General features: G+C 49.2%; 1 pseudogene; it reads right to left on the bottom strand.

The window, feature by feature from the left end:
• Positions 1-3,260: 3,260 nt before the first annotated feature.
• On the bottom strand, positions 3,261-3,439 carry LOC139225953 (U2 spliceosomal RNA; annotated as a pseudogene).
• Positions 3,440-5,455: the final 2,016 nt, after the last annotated feature.

The following is a 5,455-nucleotide window of genomic DNA, read 5'->3' as shown; positions in this document are numbered from 1 at the left end:
GAGGCCACACCTGGAATACTCGGTGCAGTTTTGGTTTCCATATTTACGAAAGGATATACTTGCTTTGGAGGCAGCTCAGAGAAGGTTGACTAGGTTGATTCCGGAGATGAGGGGGTTATTTTATGAGGAAAGGTTGGGTAGGTTGGGCCTCTACTCATTGGAATTCAGCAGAATGAGAGGTAATCTTATCGAAACGTATAAGATTATGAGGGGGCTTGACAAGGTGGATGCAGGGAGGATGTTTCCACCGATGGGGGAGACTAGAACTAGAGGGCATGATCTTAGAATAAAGGGCCGCCCATTTAAAACTGAGATGAGGAGAAATTTCTTCTCTCAAAGGGTTGTAAATCTGTGGAATTCACTGCCTCAGAGAGCTGTGGAAGCCGGGACATTGAATAAATTTAAGACAGAAATAGACAGTTTCTTAAATGATAAGGGAATAAGGGGTCATGGGGAGTGGGCGGGGAAGTGGAGCTGAGTCCATGATCGGATCAGCCATGATCTTATTGAATGGCGGAGCAGGCTCGAGGGGCCGTATGGCCTACTCCTGTTCCTATTTCTTATGTTCTTATGTAACAGATGCTAGCCTCTCGGCAACCCTATCATGGGAGGCCCCAAGCCCTGGATATATGGGCCTGTGGTTTCTTACCCAGCCTTTCAGAAGCTGTCATCCCAATTTCCAATGGGTATCTGCTTTTGGGGTGGCCCAAGGCCCTACGACGAGCATCATGCCAGCCACCTTTGATGATCTAGATGTGCAAATCCAATGCTACTTAATCATCAACAACTATTTCATCCAGGTGTTTCGGATAAGACATTAAACCGAGGCCCCCTCTGCTCTCTCAGGTGGGTATAAAAGAAATCTCTCGACACTATTCGAAGAAGAGCAGTGGAGTTCTCCCCGGTGTCCTGGCCAATATTTATACATCAACCAAAATCACTAAAATAGATTATCTGGTCATTATCACATTGCTGTTTGTGGGAGCTTGCTGTGCACAAATTGGCTGCGGCGTTTCCTACATTACAACAGTGACTACACTCCAAAGTACTTCATTGGCTGTAAAGCACTTTGGGGCATCCTGTGTTATATAAATGCAAGTCTTTTTCCCTTTTGATGGGCACAAGCAAAGAGGCTGTGAGGCAGATTCCCAGTCCAAGGTACTCGGGGGTAGCTTGTTGTAGGCTAGAGCACCTTCTCCCTTGTCACTTCTTCACTTATTGGATGACTGCTGGAAAGAAGAAAGAATTTGCATTTATGAACTTGCATTTCTGAAGTCCAAAAGCGTTACATGTTGACTCACTTTACCTTATCTCTTCTTCGAGCTCGCCACATATTAGCTTTATTGTACCGAGGGGAGGCCGCCCAAAAAACTCAGCAGCAGCCGGCGGCAGTGGGCGGTAAGGCCACCAAGTTCGGGCCTATTGTTCTTCACGACACCTATTATATGGTAGCTCATTACACTATGTATTATCGATAGGAGCAGTATTTGCTATCATAGCTGGCTTTATTCACCGATTCCCACTATTCTCAGGATATACTCTTCACTCTACTGGAACAAAAAACCCAATTCTTAGTAATATTTATCGGAGTAAATTTAACCTTCTTCCCTCAACATTTTCTGGGTTTTGCTGGAATACTATGATGATATTCCGTTTACCCAGACACATATGCTCTTTGAAATACAGTCTCTTCAAGCGGTTCACTAATTTCCTTAGTCGCTGTGATTATATTCTTATTAATCATTTGAGAAGCATTTGCCTCAAACCGAGAAGTTCAATCTGTGGAGTTACCTCAGAAAACCTCGAGTTGGAAGGATTCTGTCATGTATGTAACCTTTATGTAACACTACTGCAATACTGTATATACATAAGAAATGCACACTTTGACCACAGGGAGTGAACTTGTGGGAGACACTCCTCACCTGGTCACCCAGGTATATAAAGGGAGGTCCCACGCAGGGTCATCACTTCTTGGTCCTGTGAATAAAGGTTCAGGTCATGGAGTGACCTGTCCATAGAATGTGCCTCGTGTGGATTTGTGGTATTGTGTAAGGACTTTACATTGGCGACGAGAAACAGGAATCAACGACTCACGAGAATGGCCACCGGCAGCACAGATGAACGGTACTGCGTTGGTGAGGACTGGGGCGATTTCATTGAGAGGCTCCAGCAGAGTTTTGTCACGAAGGACTGGCTGGGAGATGCAGCGGCCGACAAGCAAAGGGCCCATCTGCTGACCAGCTGTGGACCCAAGACTTACGCGCTCATGAAAGACCTGCTAGCACCTGAGAAGCCGGTGGACAAAACCTTTGAAGAGCTCAGCAAACTAATCGGTGAGCACCTCAAACCGGCGTGCAGCGTACACATGGCCCAACACAGTTTCTATACACACCAACGTCGGGAAGGACAGAGCATACCCGATTTCGTTGCGGACCTCCGGCGCTTGGCCAGCCTCTGTAAGTTCACAGACGCCTGCAGGGGGGAGATGCTAAGGGATTTCTTTATTGAGGGCATCGGTCATGCTGGGATTTTCAGAAAGCTAATTGAGACCAAGGACTTGACCTTGGAAGCGGCGGTGTTGATGGCTCAGACTTTTATGGCGGGGGAGGAGGAAACCAAGATAATATACGCACGCAATTCTGCCTCCAACGTGGCAATGGATCAGGGAGTCAATATCATAAACGCGACACAGAGCCCCGCAGGCAGACAAGGGCAGTTCGATACACCCCAGGCAGCAATAGACCCAAGAGTAAGTCTCCAACAGAGACAATGGCAGGCTGAACGGACATTTACGCTCCCCCAGTGGACAATGCGGCCCGGGATGGGGCCATTGACACCCACTAACAGGGTGCTCAAGAGCAGTCACAGGGACAATCAGCGAGGAATGCCTTGTAACAGCTCTTTTGTTCACAACAATGGGAATCTCAGTTCATGCTGGAGGTGTGGAGGCAGACATGCTGCCAGGACTTGCAGGTTTCAACAGTTTGTCTGCAGAAATTGTAACCTCAGTGGCCATTTAGCCAAAATGTGCAGAAAGCCTGTAACCAGGCTAATATATGAGGCGGATGAACCAGATGAGGGGTCTGCGAGGCAGGATGACGCTTGGGGCAAATCAATGGATGCTGAAGTTCAGCGGGTTCATGTGCAAACATTCACAGTTTTTAAAAAAATGTTATTATCCAATTTCGTTCCAGATCAACTCTAACGCCAAAGATCACTTTGCGCCAATGTGTTTGATCTTAGGCCAAAAGGCCGAGAGGCGAAGTTGCACCGTTCCTGGAAATATTGCAATACCAGGTTGGTGCATGGAGTGGACGGGGCATGCCCCTGATCCAGCTCCCTGTCCAAAAATCAATTCAATATCATGTCCCCATAGGGGATATTAAACTGATAAGAACAGATACTACACTTGAACTTAGCCAAAAGGCCGAGTTCCTCTACCAAAACGCCACCTATGATGATGAAAATCCTATTAAACGGCATCCCTGTATGCATGGAGCTGGACACGGGGGCCAGCCAGTCACTCATGAGTGTTCAACAATTCGAAAAGCTGTGGCCACTCAAAGCCAGCAGACCAAAACTAGAACGCAGTGAGACGCAATTACGGACGTACACCAAAGAAATCATTCCAGTGCTAGGCAATGCAATGTTGGCAGTCACACATAATGAATCGGTGAACCGGCTGCCACTCTGGATTGTCCCGGGCAATGGTCCCGTACTGTTTGGGAGGAGCTGGTTAGCTGAGATGAACTGGAAATGGGGGAATGTGCACGCCATGTCATCTGTGGAGTGAAGTTCATGCTCACAGGTCCTACAGCAATTTGAGTCACTATTTCAACCTGCCGTTGGGACGTTCAAAGGTACCAAAGTAGTGCTACGCATCACCCCGGACGCCAGACCAGTGCACTACAAAGCCAGAGCTGTGCCGTATGTGATGCAGGAGAAAATTGAGAGTGAGTTAGACCGGTTGCTGAGAGAGGGCATCATCTCGCCCATTGAATTCAGCGACTGGGCGAGCCCCATCGTTCCCGTCCTAAAAGCGGATGGCTCGGTCAGGATCTGTGGCGACCACAAGGCCACTATCAACCGGGTGTCGCTAAAGACCAATACCTGCTCCCGAGAGCGGAGGACCTTTTTGCCACGCTGGCAGGCGGCAAGCTGTTCACCAAGTTGGATCTCACTTCAGCCTACATGACCCAAGAAATGGCCGACGATTCTAAACTACTGACCACCATCCCACGCACTAGGGACTGTTTGTTTACAACAGATGTCCGTTTGGCATTTGATCAGCGGTCGCGATTTTTCAAAGAAACATGAAAAGCCTGCTCAAATCCATTCCCGGAACAATCGTATTTCAGGACGACATCCTCATCACCGGTCGTGACACCGAGGAACATCTCCACAATCTTGAGGAGGTGCTACGCCGACTGGACCGGATAGGCCTGCAACTCAAGAAGTCTAAGTGTGTGTTTTTGGTCCCAGAGGTCGAGTTTCTGGGCAGGAGGGTTGGTGCAGACGGGATTCGGCCTACCGAATCCAAAACGGAGGCGATTCGACGAGCGCCCAGGCCCTGCAACACATCGGAGTTGCGTTCATTTCTGGGACTCTTGAACTATTTCAGGAACTTTCTGCCGAAGTTAAGCACATTGTTGGAGCCGCTACACATGCTCCTGCATAAGGGTTGCGATTGGTTTTGGGGGGACTGTCAGGAACGGGCTTTCAATCAGGCGCGGAACCTACTTTGTTCAAATAAGTTGTTGACCCTGTAAGACCCCAGTAAGAAATTGGTTCTGACATGAGATGCAGCGTCCTATGAGGTTGCAGCAGGGTAACGCTGAGGGCCAACTACAAGCTGTGGCTTATGCCTCCAGGTCGCTCTCTCAAGCAGAACGGGGATATGGGATGGTTGAGAAGGAAGCACTCGCATGTGTCTATGTGGTGAAAAAGATGCATCAGGACCTTTTTGGGAGGGGATTCGAATTAGAAATGGACCACAAGCCGTTAACATCCCTGCTGTCAGACAGCAAGGCTGTCAATGCCAATGCGTCAGCTCGCAAACAGCAATAGGCTCTCACACTTGCTACGTATGACAACACCATCCGGCACCGGCCCGGCACCGAAAACTTCTTTAACACGCTCAGCAGGCTTCCACTGGCCACCACTGAGAGGGCAGCGGAGCAAAACGCTGAGATGGTCATGGCCGTTGATGCCTTTGACAGCACAGGCTCCCCCATCACAGCCCGCCAGATCAAAATCTGGACCAACAGAGATCCCCTCCTATCCCTGATTAAGAAATGTGTCCTGTTTGGGGATTGGGCGCCCGCACACCGAGCATGCCCTGAGGAGGTCAGACCGTTTCACAGACAGATGGATGAGCTCTCCGTCCAAGCCGACTGCCTACTATGGGGCAGCTGGGTAGTCATGCCCCAGAGGGGCAGGGAAGCATTCATCAGGG

This window comes from Pristiophorus japonicus, chromosome 15, assembly GCF_044704955.1.
Source record: "Pristiophorus japonicus isolate sPriJap1 chromosome 15, sPriJap1.hap1, whole genome shotgun sequence".
NCBI lineage: Eukaryota > Metazoa > Chordata > Chondrichthyes > Pristiophoridae > Pristiophorus > Pristiophorus japonicus.
The sequence above is the reverse complement of the archived record's forward strand: the minus strand, read 5'-3'. Positions and strand labels throughout refer to the sequence as shown.